The sequence below is a fragment of the Cervus canadensis genome, chromosome 4 (genome assembly GCF_019320065.1).
Source record: "Cervus canadensis isolate Bull #8, Minnesota chromosome 4, ASM1932006v1, whole genome shotgun sequence".
Classification (NCBI taxonomy): Eukaryota; Metazoa; Chordata; class Mammalia; order Artiodactyla; family Cervidae; genus Cervus; species Cervus canadensis.
The window spans coordinates 16,197,863-16,214,009 of record NC_057389.1 but is presented as its reverse complement, the minus strand read 5'-3'; the positions used below and the strand labels follow the sequence as shown (position 1 = coordinate 16,214,009).

Sequence of the window (16,147 nt, the reverse complement as noted above, 5' to 3'; positions counted from 1 at the left end):
CTATATTAATTAGGCCCTTTAAATTTGGAGCTAGATAACTAAGCAGAGTACAGCTCTGCTATTTCTAATTTACTTGTCACCAAACCCTAAGATAAAAAATTGTCAGTTCATTGATTCATGCTAGTGATCTATGGCATAAAACTAACAATATCTTTCATGGCTCCAATTTGAATTCTGATGAATAAATGTCAACTCTTGACTATGTCTGAATTACTTGTTCCTTTTGTGGATTATCTGCAACTCTAATGTTCATTCTCTGTGATTTTACACATGGATTATGTTATGAGAATGGACATTACTATTGAAAGAAAATAAGAAATGCATTCAATAATCAAGTGTGTATAACACGTATATATAGCCCATAAGGACAGATATGCATACATATATTTTTTAATGGCTCCTGGTTTATCTACTTCAGCAGAATGAAATAGTCATTTTGGATTTGCCAAATAATTTCCCCTTGCCTGGATCAATATATAACTGCAGGCATTACAAATGAGACTTCACCCCATTCCAGGTGTTTTATTATGTTTTTATATATACACACTTCATGGAAACCAAAAATTTTACAACTTTGAGGGGAGTTATTGTTCAGCTATGTGCCAACTTATGATTGCATTTATGCCATTTAATATAACTTTTAATTCTTGTGGTGCTTATATATTTTTATCCAATATCTTTCTCTCTGAATAAATTCAACAAAATCATGATCATCAAATATTTTTAAACCTTTCTCCAAAACTCACAACTTTAGAAGACAGAGGTAGCTAACTCTTCTTTCCTGTGGCTTTATAACAGACACAAGAATATGCTATGAATGAAAATTTCAATAACGAAGACTTACTAAACAGAGTTACGTAGACTGAAGTAACATATCAGGACCATTAGTTATTCTAATAATTTTTCTCAAATATTTTAAAAGCAGGCACTGATTTAAAAGAAGAGCCTAAACACAAACTTCTAGTTCTCATGAACTAAGATATAACGAAAAGCATTTGACAAACTGGGAAACTGTTCCTAATTTACTGTCATACTTTAAATTTTCTGTTAAACGGCCTTTCCTTTGGACATTCAGCATTTCAAAAGAACCAGAGTAACACAGTGTGCTGTTTCCAGTATCGGGTGAGAGTTTACACTAATTTTGGGAACATCTAAAGCAATTCAACCTCAGCAAGAATGAAGGGCTCTTGACATTCTAACTATACTCAGTCACGCCATGAGCATTTATTACAAATGCCCTTGTCCAAGGCATATGGTACTAGTGATTGTGGAAATACAAAGATGGATAACACAGATACTTCATTTCAGCCCTCAAGAGGCTTATAATCCAACAGAATTTAAATGGGGGATATCAGATAGCCTTTCATGTTTCCTTTTAATTTCCTGAAAATTTGAAGCATGAATATCGTACACACATAGGCAACAACAGTGACCATGTACAACTGAGGTGCTGTATGCCAGGCTATTCCAAACTGGGCCCTTTGTGAGGGAGGCTGATGCAGGAAAAGAAGTTGCGGTATTTCAGGACATTATGTTACATCAAAAGAATCCACCAAACACCAAGTAGCTAAACCAGAATTCAAACTCAGGTTGTGGGATAGCACAGCCAGCTCTTAAACTCTGCCCAGTTCAAAAACCAAAAAAATTTTAAAAAAAAAAAGAAAGGATGGGGGAGGAAAAGGAAAACAAGAGAAGGACTGATCTAACCCTTCCATGATCTTTTTAATGATTATAAATTTGTAACTCTAATAAAATGATGTTTCAAATTTCAGGTTTATATTAAGTAATTTTTAAAGGTTGGTCATTACCTATTTTTTAAAAAAACTATATATGTTGAGGTATACAATATGATTATTTGATATAAATCAGATTAAGTAATTTTCCCTAAGATTACCCATATAGTCACATATGAAATATGAAATTAATATACTTTTATTCTTGTACATTAAAAATCAAACAATATTTTAGATGGTTATTTTTAAGACTATTATATGTCTTTCCTCTTCAGTAATTATCACATCATACTACAGATGCAAGGAAGGCAAAATGGTGTCAGATTGTGCCTAGCAGTTTGTAATAAGTGTTCAAGAAATATTTGTTGATCGACTGAACTGAAAAATACATAATCTATGCTTCATATCTTTGAACAGCTGGTTGAAGGTCTATCATTAATTTCACAGAACTCAACTAGCTCACCTGCAAAGACGTCTAATCAATGATGGAGATTAATAAAAACAAATATTCAAAGTGTTTTCAAAGATTTGCCAGGCAAGAGAAAGCATGGATATTTAACTATTATTTCAAGATTTGGAGTTCTCCAATATCTTCAAGTTAATTTTCCAGAATTAAAAATATTATTGAACCAGGAAACAAACCAAGAACTTAATTTACACATTTCACAAGTCAGCTGCAGATCTTACGTTCAAGAACACCTCAAAAGAGGTCTACAGAATCAGACTCTTCATTTGCAAAACCCAAACAGTTCTCACCCTGCACAAGTGGGTAATTGGCTACGCACAATTGCTCCATAAATGTGCGGCCAGAACCACCCAACACAACCATTTGCTTTTACATTTGGCAGCAAAGTGCTGTGTTCAAGAGAGGCTGTTGTGTTGTGTTGCAGCCCCCGAGTGAGGGCTTTTCCCCTCCTCCAGTTATTTTTTAATGTTACAACATAAACGTCTGCAAGTGAGGATGTATAATACAGATGGTTCCTAGGGATGCCTTTAAGTGGCTTCAGAATGTATACCACTATTACATTTTGCTCAGATGATGCTTACTTAAGGTACCTTGGAAAATGGAGATGATCATAGCACCTACCCCACAGTGTTGATTAGGTATCCAATGAGATAATGCATTAATATTTAAAGTGCTCAGCACAATACCTGCACCAAAGTACTTAAAAAATGTGTATGACTAATAAAAATAGAAAAGACATCCATTTAATAATATTTAAAGATTAATTTTTGGAAATTAAATGATGCATTTATTTTCCTGGACAAAATAGTCAGGGGTCTGAATGACACATGCAATTCTGATTCATATTTCCCTGACACTAAGACTTCCCTGGTAAAGCAGACAGTAAAGCATCTGTCTACAATGTGGGAGAACTGGGTTCGATCCCTGGGTTGGGGAGATTCCCTGGAGAAGGAAATGGCAACCCACCCAAGTACTCTTGCCTAGAAAATCCCATGGACGGAGGAGCCTGGTGTCCATGGGGTCACAAAGAGCTGGACATGACTGAGCGACTTCACTTTCACTTTTTAAGAAATACATAAAGGGGCACAGGTAGAGCTGTGGATAAAGATTCCCAATTAAACGACAATGGTTTCACAACTAATTTTCAGGCTTTAAAAGTCCAATGAAACAGATGACTTTGACGGCAAGTATCTCAGAAGCTAGGCTGTGCTCTGAGACAAGAACTTTGACCAAATGCAATGAATACAGAAACTGCAAACCGAGCTCTTAAAAACAAATGATATATATCACTGAAGTGCATTTAATGATTGCACAAAATTGAAAACTTTCCCAGAGAACTCAAGTAACACCTAGTATTTAGAAAGAGAGGGCTGGAGTTTAACACTTAACTAAGGAAAACAAATAAAATAAAGAAGTTCCGGTCTCAAATTCCAGTTCTTTCCTCTGCAAATAAAACCAAATAAGGACTACATAGTTTTGTTTTCATGTATACAAAGTCCAGTTGCCCAAAGAGTTGTCAGCAATAATTTCATAGCAACACATCTGTAGTATTTTCTTGAGAAAAAAAATGAAGAGTGACAAAAAAATGCATGTGTTAGAAAAGACACATTTTTGCAAAGTTGGGTTTTTCCTCTTTTCTTGAGGGAGGCTATCTCAGATTGGCTCTAGACTTCTTTTTCCAAATTATGCTTCCTGATACCTTGCTTGAAAGCAAGTAGTATTAATCAAACAAAGGAAGGGCACTAGGGAAATCAGAAAGATGTAATGCAAGCAGTTAAAAGTGACATGACCTTCTGTAATGTCGCTCGTCACAGACTTATATGCCAGACACTGGAAGAAGGTCCTGAAAGAAACTGATTCTTGGTACTATTCCTTGAATGTAATACTAATAAAGATGACATTTTCAAAAACACATGTAGACAGGCGCAAATGCAGCATTCTAGCTATCTTACAGCCAAAGGATAAGCAAATTACACTATTTTTAAAAGCATAATATTTCTTCTTTCATAGTCCATTATTGCTGAACATTTGTCATGAACATATAACACATAATATGTGGCTGTTTATGGTAAAAAATCCATTTTAAAAATGGAGCAACACTGCATCTGTGGAATCTATATATTTTATACAGTTGTATAGATGCTCTATTAATATTATGACTTTTAATGATAATTTGACACAACTAAATGCTTTATGATTTGCAAGGAAATAAAATTTTATTTGGCTGAAGATGTTAAAAATGATGCTGGTAATCTGAATAAAGGTATGATAACATGTTTAGAATTATTCCACTAGACAAAGATATATAAGGGGGGGACTAGCAAGAAAAAAGACAGATAACAAAACAGTGGAAGGATGAGGGAAAGTAGATTCAGGTAAACTTCATTACTAAAATCATCACAAGACAGTGGCTCCTAAGTCCTGCTTTTTAATACTAATTCAGGGTACATGGTATAAAGCTAAAATGATTTTAAAAAGAGGGGGATAAAATTTCCACCAATAATTCTTAAAACACTTTGTACTATAATTTTCTCTAGGCTAAAGTTTGCCACTGATTTATATCTCTTTAAACAACAACAACGACAAATCTTGGTTATATTACCTTTGTAAAATAAGTATTGAGTACCACAAAACCAAAAACCCTGGAAAGCCAAAGATGACACAAACCAGTTTCTTTTGTATGTTTACTTTTTCCCTCAGAAATAATCCTTGAATTAAATGGATGTTTTGCTATGTTCAGAATGAAGAGTTGCACAATTCAAATTGCCTTACTCTAAACGGTCTATAAAAAAGCAACACATTTAAATTAAAGAAGAAATCACTGCTGTCCAGATGTGCAACTGTGATGTTAAAAAATTAAAGAAATTGTCACAAAAGAAAGACATTTCCTATTTAATTTCATAGTCATAGAACATCCAAAGTGTACAGATGCTTATATTTGGGTACATTACAAACTAAATGCTTATTTCCACCCTAGAGATATGGAGGAATTTGGGTAAAGCAGTTTGCTTCAACATGGTCTAGAGTTCATTTACATCATTTCACGGGTACATAAACCAAGCAGAACATGCATTTGTGTGCCAATGGATGTATTACATGTGCAAATATCACTTGAAATTATTGAAAGTTTATGAATTGAGAAGATGCATATAACCATTCAGATTATTTCAGATCTCTTAAAAGCACCGGAGGTTGGGCTGAAGACATTCTTGGTCAATAAGATCATTACAGGTGCGCTTGCAGTCATTTTCACCACAAGACACCTGTACCTCTCAAGATTTCTGAGAAAGAACTTCTGCAAAATGAATGACGCAATTAAACTGTACGTATAATTTACTCCACATTTGAAGGAATAATACAACCCATAAACAGGTCTGGAATATACTGTTTCATCTAGCCTATCTCAAAAGCAACTGCATGTGTGATGGCTGCTTAGTTTGATTCACGCTATTAAGGATTTGACCTTGGAGTATTTCAGCTACAGTAGTCATCAAGATAACTGAACCACTAGATGTAATAATAATTAGTGTGATAGGCTTGCCAGTGAAGCTGAATATATTGCAATACAAAAGAAGGCAGACTAAAAAGAAAAGCATTATTACTTACTGCTAAAAGACTTCCTGATTTTTACAGAGACACTCAAATACAATTATTTCTTCTCACAGAATGCATTTCCTTGGCTCATTCTGGGAAGTGCCATTCTGTAATTTAGTCTGATTCTTAATAGGAAATGTGGCTTTAATGTGGCTATCAGATGACTTTTGATGCATGCCACTGATTACATACAGCCTGTATTCTGCATCATCAACAACAGCATTCTTATTTGCAGTATAATATGCTTTGCTGTAGGGTGCAAGGACAGTAAATTTACTTTACTGGCCAAGAGTATGTAACCTTTTAGTTTTTAAGTGTCAGCTTAATATGCAGAAAAACCCTTCCATTCAGAAATGCTAAATACAGTATAAATTCTATAATCAGTGTAAGCATCTTAAATGAATTTCTTTTCATATTTCCTTCTCGGTATTCTTAAATGTTCATTCTTATGCTTACACAAAGCACTGTGAACAGATTTCTAGTGTTTATTTGAACTATGTCTCCATCTAAAGGCTTCACAATGTAATGTATTTTTGCTTGCAGGGAAAATTCTAATCTTAGCATCTTTAGGATATTGCATATTAATTTGATCGAGTAGGGAAAAATAGGTCAACTATTAACCTGCAATGTGCTTTTAAAAAACTAATGCTTTCCTGAAGCAAAATTTTTCAGGTTAAAAATTATACAAAAAAACTACAAAATTGAATTGTTTAACCTGTTTTTTCCAAATGAAATGAAAAGCTAGCTAGTCTTATTACTAATCTATTTTATGAAAATTTAATATTTTTAAAGCAAAACATTTTTGTTTATTAATAGTAGGTGGATTGCAAATCAAAAAGAAAATTATGTGCTTTAGCCTCTCTCTATAAAACCAAATTTCCATTCCAGAAACACAGATTTGTAACCAAAAAAGGCACAATTTTACACTTCTCAGATTTTAGAAACAACCTTAGGAATTTTTAAATATGCCTAATAAAGAGACCACATAATCTATTTAAAACATTTTCTGCAAAGCAGAAAGATGGAGCTGCTATGACGTCCAATCTTCTCAGATATGTGCGGGAGCATTAGAGATGCACTAGGCAATAAGTTCTGTACAGTGTATAGTTTAAGTTTATAGTGTATAGTTTAGCAGATATAAGGGGAATGCTACACTTTGGGAAGATTAGGTTCCTTTAAAGAATAGAATTTGAAAACAGAACAAAAAATTTTTCTTGGAGATTAATACGAGCAAACTTTTGAACCATATTGCTCTGTTAAGTTTGATTAACTTAAAAAAAATTCACTGCTATTGCCTATTATAAGCAATATAATTGGGAGTAGTAGAGGAGGTGAGGAGAATAGGCGGACATTTGAAGAGAAAAATATTCTGATGCTAATTTGATTTTTCTCTTTCTGGTTTTTTTTTCCCCCTTTGTGCCTAGAATATTTTGAGGCTTGAGGACATTATGTCAGAAAGTCTAACTTTAAAAATGGAGCATATTTTGAATGTCAAAAAAATCAGTCAGAAAACTTCAGTGTTCTCCTTGTATCTCTTTTCTATAAATAATAATGATAAAATATTTTTTATCTTTTTGTAAAGAATAATCACTTCACAAAAGACAGCCCATGTGGGTTTAGACCTGCATTGGAACTGGAAAGAATGTCTGTGGTGAATGGTGAATTGTAGCACAAAAGCCTGAATGAAAAGAATGTTCGTGAAACCTCACACAAAACCTCCGTAACCGTTTTATCATGAGCTTCCCACAATATAACACAAGAGCTCTATATTCTAGGAAAACCTTGCCTGGTCCACTTATCATTTCAGCTTTATGTAGTGTACTGTGTGATTGCTAAATTAGTGCATAATGTTTTTATAATATTTATAGTACCAACATTTAGTTAAATAACCTTTATGTAAGATTTATGTTGATTTTTTTTATTTCTCATTTAATGGCAAATTATGAAGAGCATGTTTCATAAAGATAATTCTCCATTTAAATTCATCAGTCCATTAAATATTAAAATTATGTTTCTGATGCAATCGAGAACAAATTTGTCCAGCTTCAGTGATTATTTGCACTCATAAAAATTAGGCTTGATTAATAAAATTTAAATGCTTGATTAAGTTGACATTTTCATGTTCTACTCTGATTTATTAAAATTAGTCCCTGTACCCAGGCCTGGTATGCTAGTAGGTTTACCTTTTTTCCTTCTCTTAGTTGACATCCAGAGTGAGGCTGTTAGGAAAGAATATTTTGCTTTCGGACTCAATGATGTTTTCAGGGAAATGCCCTGTTCTTTGCTCACAGTGCAGCTGGCCTTTGTCTTTATGCACTGTGTGTGGTGGAGATTTGGATTACAATAATCAAGGACAGTGTTCCTTTCAAAAATCTATGGAATTGATCTGTAAGATGGCATGCATTTTTGGTATTTTTGTAAAATTCAGTTTTTAAGAAATTTTTGTCTATAGAAGATCATTTATATTTCCTCATTAGCTTTTTTTGTTGATAAAAATATAGTTTTTATTTTTGTGGGACTTGCATGTATGTAGCAGGGGGATTACAAACAAATCTTTCTGGGGCAATGTCACTATCTTTGTCCACAAGCTCAAAATCAGGAAGGACTAATGACCATGGAAAACTGTTCTCGTCAATAGGTCTTACTAGGGAACTCTTCAAGAAATGTGATTACCTCCACTATGTTTATATTCAGTCGCTCAGTCGTGACCAGCTCTTTGCAACCCCATGAACTATAGCCCACCAGGCTCCTCTGTGCATGGGATTTTCCAGGCAAGAATACTGGAGTGGGTTGCCCTCACCTTCTCCAGGGGATCTTCCCAATGTAGAGATTGAATCTGCATCTCCTACATTGGCGGGTGGGTTCTTTAACATTGAGTCACCCAGGAAGCCCTCCTTTAGGTTACTCACTTTTATACCCTCACTGGCTTGTGCTATTTTAAATATGGTCAGGTGTCTAATTATCATTTATGGAGCACTCACTATTTTCTTAACACAGTGGACTATCTCTTTAACTCTAACAAGATCTCAACAAAGGTAAGTGTTATTCCCATTTCACGGGTGAGGAAACTGAGATGTAGAGAAATGAATACATTCATACAGCTACCAGATGGAAGGTCTGAAATGTAATACCCTGTCTTCCTAAGTTCAGAGTTTGGACCTTTAACCTCTAGCAGCTGTACAGGGGTAGTGGCAACATTCTATTTTAAGATGTTTCTGCTGTTGCCCATGGGAGTGTAACATATCTGGAAACTATGTTTAGGTGAACTGTCTTTCATTTAAAAATGCTGCCAGAATATCATTATTTTTTAAAAAATAAGTGATATGATATTTTCTTTTTCTTGTAAGATGAAATAAATTCAATAACAAAATGACAGAAAATGCCCTTGAAGGTGTATTTTAGTTTGGTTACCTACAGGTGTTATTCCAGTTCTATGAACATAAAGGTTTTAAAATTGCATGCTCTTAATAAGCTTATCTCATGCAACACTAAAAAATAATGAATACAAAACTCTCAGGGTTATTGGGCTCCTAATAATAGTTCTGACTTATAAACATTTTCCACAAGCAGATAAAGACATGTCATTGGCTTCTACTTTTAGTTTGTTAATTTAACAAACTTGTCATTTCTTGTCACCTTTCTGAACTAGGGACAATTATTCTCTGCAAATATCACATGAAACCTTCTGCCAACACCACCCCACCCCACAGGGCATGATACGAACAGTCATGGGGTTATGAGTCAGCCAGCAGGTGCTTCTGTGAATCCTATATCCTATCTCCGTCCCCATAATGTGTCAAGGAGTTTTGGCTAACTACAAAGAGGAGTGTATAGAATCATTTAGAAAGAACCCACAGGATATCACTAGAAATAGGTGGGAAAAGCACATCCATCTTGAGAAATGACACCCAAACCGTGGATATTCTTTCTTGTCCTCTCCCATTCTTCAATTATAGAAATGACAAAATTGCAGGGGCAAATCTTTTGGAAAGGGAACAGAAATAATAAAACCATTTGGTTGAAAAAGGGGTAGATGCTTGGGCTGGACACTTTGGAATACCATTTAGATGGTAATTCTCTGGATCCATAGGGGACTTTGAGGAGACTTTAGGAAGTTGAGTTTTGAATGAGTTCCTGGGAATCCAGGGGTCAATTGGGCTTCAAATAACAGAAATCCAGCTATTTATGAGGGCAAGATCTTCAGGTTTCCTTCGGGGTCTCCAAGACAATTCATTTGGTGGAAAAAGAGCTGGGTTTCATGGCAGAAATCCTTGATAGGAATGAAGAGTAGTATCTTTTTATCTTGTTACATTCTTATATGCATCTTTGGGGAGTCTGAGCAAGGTGGGAGCGATTCAGGAGGATGAGGGGGGCTACAGTATGAGAGTGACTGCAAGCGTCCTCCAAGGCAGCCACCACTAACTCTAAATTCAGAGTATCTCTCTTGAGTCCTAACGGAACTAAAACAAAAGAAGTCTGCCTTCTAGAGAGGAGACTCTTTAGTAAGTTGATTTTTAAGAACAGAACTGTTTTCCTTCACATTTCTCACTATGTGAACTGATACATCACAGACAGGCAACCCTCACCTTCTACCATTCTACAATTTTACCTTTCCAATTTGAAGGTGTGCTACAGTTTGAGATGAGAGTAAAAAAGACGGATGATAAACTGAAGAATTAAAAGCAAACGAGCTACTGAGTGAAAGGGACAGACTACAGGTGGAATAAGAGCTGTGGCCACAAATGGGTAGATTCCTTTTCTTTATCTGCACAGGACATGCACACACACCTGGGATAATCCAAACGTCTCTTGGCTGCGCGTGTCTGCATTTCATACACAGACCTCCATCACTGCTCCTATCATAGCCATGTACCCCATTTAGTTGTTTGTTTCCCTCACAAGACCACAAACTGGGCAAGGACCAGGTCTTTTTTTTTTCTTCTCTCTCTCTTTCTTTTATTTTTACTGAAGTATAATTGATTTACTGGGGCTGGGTCTTATTCGCCTTTGAACAACCTGCTAGCACAGTGTCTGCAAAAGTTCAGTGCATTTTTGTTGAATGAAAACTATGAAACTTAGACAATTTTTGATGTGGAAAAAAGACTGGACTAAAATATGTAGTATTCATTCACTAAATCTTTTTTGAGCAACTACTGTGCTGCTATGACTTGCTCTGTGCTGGGATTAGATACCCAAATGGAAGATACTGTTAGAACAATCTGGAGCAGGTGAAGAAGACCCCCAGAGAGGGTTTTTTTTAATTTATTATAGAGTGAGGGAAAAACAGGAAATCAGAGGGGTGGGTTCACTTAACCTTTTAGAGTGTTTGGTGGTAGGGATGGGTTGATGGGGGTGGCAGTGGGCAAGAATGGGTAGGAAGGCAGAGATGGCTTTCAGGGGGAAATGATGAAGATAACTGGCGGTTACCCAGGCACATACATATAAAAATATTAAAACTTTAATGAGTGGCAAGTTACTATTAACTCCCCAAAATATTCAAAATACATATACTCTGACCCAGAAATTCTGCTTCAAGGACATTTCCAAGGGCCTGCTCAGAGATCTGTTTAGGATTGCTGTTTACAGCATTCTTTGAGATGGCAGAAACACTGGAAATGAACGTTTCCAAAATTAGTGTCTAACTGAGAAAAAAACAGAGTATTCATATGGCAAAAACTATTTAGTTATTAAAAATCCTGTTATATTCCAGCAGTTTGAGGGAGTCTCAAAGTAGGTATGCTAACAGGGTCTTTAATGTGATCCAACTTTTGTAAAAAACAAAGTATACATGACAAGCAAGAAATACAACTTATATTCATAAACCTATTTTTTTAAGAAAAGAGTAGAAGCTATAGAGAGAGTATATCGACTATTTGGGAAACTATTGATACAAATATACTCAGTTCCGGATACTGCTGCTGCGGGCCACAGCCACCCTAGCCACACTGGGTTGGTCTCTGTCAAGACCGTGGCCCCCACTCCCATCCTTCAGTGCTCCGCTCCCCACATGGCAGAAGAGCCCGCCTTGAACCTGCCCCTCCGCTGTGCTCTGGGGCCTTGACCCAAACACACCTAGGCTGCCATCCACTCAGCACCAACAGGGTCCCCTCCCAGCTCATGATGGAGCTGGAGACGCAGCCCTGGAGCCAATCCCCAGGGCAAGCTGCCTGGGGAGAGCCAGGCCCTTGCAAGGAAGTGCTCCCACCTCTCTGCAGGCCTTCTGAGCTCAACTCCTTCAATGTCTGGCTCCTGAAGCAAGGACTTCAAAGGCTCCAGCCACCTGTCCAGGCACAGTGCCCCATGTCATGCCAGACTGGCCCACTGAACATCTGCTCTGGTGCCCACGGGACTCCCGGACACAGCGGGAGCACCTCCATTAAGTCTGAGCGCACACGTCTCCCTGGGCCATGACGTCTGTCCCACCCACACACACTCACTGCTTGGGCAGAAGTGAGTGTCTTACCTTAGGCCTCAGGTTCCCCATCTATACAAAGAGAGACGCATCCTTCCTTCCTTCTTCCACTTCCGTTGTGTTATCTGGACCAAGCCCTTGCCCTCCCCAGGCCTGGGGGATGGGTGTGTTGCAGGAGAGCTGAGAACCCAGGTCTGGGAGCCAGTTGGAATGGGGTTCCTGCCCTGCTGTGCTGTGTGGGCCTTTGCCCCTGGCATAGACTCTCTCAGCCTCATTCTCCTGCTCTCCCAGGTGGCGAACGGTTCCTTTTTAGATGAAAGAGATAAGAAAAGAGCATCCCCAATTGTGCCTGCTACCTCTACCTTTTTGCTCATGAAGCACTCCATTCTCAAAAACAAACAAAACACACACACACACACACACACACACACGATCCTGATGGAATATAGGGGAGCTAAAGCTGAAGCTATGGTTTGGGTGCTACTCTGGTGTTGCCAGGCAACGACAGATGAGATGGTTGGATGGCATCAATGATGTGACGGACATGAGTTTGAGTAAACTCTGGGAGTTGGTGATGGACAGGGAAGCCTGGCGTGCTGCAGTCCACGGGGTCGCAAGGAGTCAGACACGACTGAGCGACTGAACTGAACTGGTGGCTCAGTGGTAAAGAATCCGCCTGCAATGCAGGAGACACAGGTTTGATCGCTGGGTCAGGAAGATCCCCCTGCAGGAGAAAATGGCAATTCACTCCTGTATTCTTGCCTGGAAAATTCCATGGACAGAAGAGACTGGCAGACTGTGTAGCCCATGGTGTCGCAGAAGAGTCGGACACAACTTAGCAACTAAACCACAACAACACATGGTTTGGGGTGGGGTGTACACGTGAGGAATCTTTTTTTGACAGCCTCAAAGATATTATGGAAAAGATAAAAGTAGCAGAGGGAGAAAAATCAGCATTTTGTTTTAGAATTATCACCTTCCTACAAGTCTTGAGGTAAGAAAACAAGCTGTGATTTTGGGGAAAGTTGCCAGAAAAATACAAGTCATCCAGTGAAATTGGAATTTCAGATAAATAATGAATATTATTTTTGTATAAATATCTCCTGTTGTTTATCTGCAATCCCGATTTAACTGGGCATCTGTATTTTTATTGGCTCAATCTGGCAACCCTAAATTGGGAACAGTTTCAGAGGCCTTCAGAGGTTGGAGTTTTGAAGAAACTTTGCAAGGTAGAAGGGCGTGGTCATCTAGTGAGAGGGAGGAGATATAGAGTGGGGGGAGCATTGAGAAGAGTGGGAAAAATGTGCAGATGCTGCTGGGGGTGTGTCCAGAGCCTGGTGAGGTGATGGTCATCAGGGTTCAGGGCACCAGCCCGGACAGTGAGTGGTCATCTGGCACATCTAAGCGGTTGAACAGCTTGAGAGGGGTCATAAGCGATGACATTTTTTACTGACACGCGATCGGTGGTTGGTTTCTTTCTGCTTGTGATTGTGCTGGAAAACTAGAGGTCTGGTACTTTGCACGATCCTCCTCACATTTTTGCAAGCTGGTGACCTTCTTAAAAATTTGAGAAAATTGTTGAAACAAGTAGGAAAAAGAAAAGAGTGATCATCTATTTTTAGATGTGTTTACAGGCCGTATGACTCAGCGCTGCTTCTGTTAAGAGCAAGTACACGGTCTTTTTGGTACTGAGATGCAAACTCAGGAGGCTCTGATCCATGCTACTTTCTGTAAATGATAAAGGCCTCATTTCAGTACCAAGGTTCTGACCACACACCCCAGTGCTTTTTCTATGGAGTCCGCTCCTCTCAGCTCAGCTCTGGTCAGTCTGTTTAGATCCTGTTCGGAATATTTCACATATTCAGTGGTCTGCTTCTTCAAATATTCCACCCTCGACTTCTTTGCAGCTGAGAGTACTGGCTGAGGAAATAATAAATGAGTTTGATTTATAGGAAGTCAGGTCAAACAGTCAGATGTCTCCTTGGTGGTTTGTATCTGGTAGATGATCTGCAGTTGTCCAATCAACAGCATTTATGGTAGCAAAGAAAATGCTCTCCTTTATTTCTAGACATCAGTGTTCTGGGCCTAATTGGAATAGACCCAACAACAACGAATATATTCAGTGCTCTTCTAAAGGGGAAAAGAAGCGTGGAAGGCTTTGCCATGTGGAGGAACTAATAAAACATTTCAGTATTTACTGAAGTATTTTAGTAGACAGGCTGGGGTTCAACTTGTATCACAGTGAGATCATCAGTTAGAGAATGATTTCATTGATCTAGCCTACTCTTCAGTCTTTTAAAGTCTCCATTGATTAGGCAACTGAGGTTGTTCTGTGGGAGGCATATCTTGACAGTAAAAATGAATGCTCTCTTAAAATGTAATTAAAACATACAGCTTGAAGAATGTTTGAATGTCCAGATATTCAGAGACTTTCTTCACTAATGTGAAGGATTATTATCTCTGATTTACTCTCCCCATGCTCACCTGGGTGGAGGAAGGTACTCTTCCAGGTCATGAAGTTTTTTTTTTTTTAAATGAATGGGGTCACCTGGAGACAAACATGTGACCAGTACCCATTATTGAGAGGTCACCAGGTACCTCACAGGAAGGAATCTGGGGACGCCTAGGATTCTCTGTAAGGCTCCAGACACTTCAAAAGTGATGGCTTGGTTAAAGGCATGCCCGAACCTGCACCACAGAGATAACCTGAGTTTTCAGGACAGGGCAGAGCTGGGTTCGAGTCCCACTTACTCTATGGAGATTGTTATTCATCCTCTTTGAGCTTGAATTTCCTCATTCACAAAACGAAGATACAATCATCTAGAATCATCTACTTGATATTGTTATTATAAAGAATTCAAGGATACCAGGCCTCTAAAAGGTGTAGCAGGGCATTTGATAAATTTAAGAGGCTGAATAGGTACCTGTTCCTCTCCTGAATGAGAGGTGAGGAGGAGATGGCGGATGGAGTGGGGAAAATGAGGGTTTTCAAACTATCTGTCTGCTCAAAGGTAGAGTTCCTCCTACTGACTGTTCTGAAATGTAAAGGAGAAATGTGCTTGAAAGGTGCCCAGGAAGACCTAGAATAGACCAGATGATAGCCCCAAGAGCAAATTTAATGGACTGGAGGTAAGGAGTGCAAACTTCAGAAAGACTGACAGATCCTAATGCCCTCTCTGCCACTTTCGAACTAACCGTGTGCCTTTTGAGCTATTTAATCTCTCTACCCTGTATGTAAAGTAGTAATAATGACACTTGTCTCTGAGTGAGTATAACAGAGCTCTGGTTTGCTTGGCCAACCCATTTCTTTTATCTTGAGACTTGATTTTTCTCTCTCTCAAGGAAGGGTTCTTGTAGCCATGCTTGAAAGAAACTGCTTAATACAGTGCCCAGGGTGTGATGAAGCTTTGGTAATTTTTATTTTTTTTTATTTTATTTTATTTTTTTTTTCTTTTTCCATTTTTTCTTGCTGATTCATATCAATGTATGACAATTTGGTAATTTTTAAATCCAAAGTAAAGACCACTTCTTGGCATGTATTTCCACAAAATCTCAGTTTATAGTAACTGTAAAGTGGACAATTGCTACCAGCCTAACGGGCAGTGCAGGGGTGATTTCCCCCTGGTTCTGGAGTGATGGCTCAAACCAGGGGAAGTATCACATTCCTATCTTCATATCCCCTTCAAGCCCGAGACATCTCTGAATGAAGTTTATGTTAAACAGTTTCCTCCGGAAAAGCCTAACAATTCTTATGCTAGAAAGCTTAATGTCATGGTCTGAGCATAGATAGATTTAGATCTAGAATTGCTTATTTTTAACAAGTCTGACTGAGAGACAACGGAGGCAAAATACCATTGCTAACCATACCTCTTTCTCGAGTGCAACTCTAAGTCTATATCATTGGAATGGCTGTTTCTTTATCCTTTCCTCAATGAGTTCTGC

The 16,147-nt window shown here is 38.0% G+C and overlaps 1 protein-coding gene across 10 annotated transcripts in view; it reads right to left on the bottom strand.

Moving 5' to 3' along the window:
* Positions 1-16,147, bottom strand: part of MCTP1 (multiple C2 and transmembrane domain containing 1) — a 558,463-nt gene that overhangs the window by 76,996 nt on the left and 465,320 nt on the right. The gene's annotated exons all lie outside the window — the stretch shown is intronic.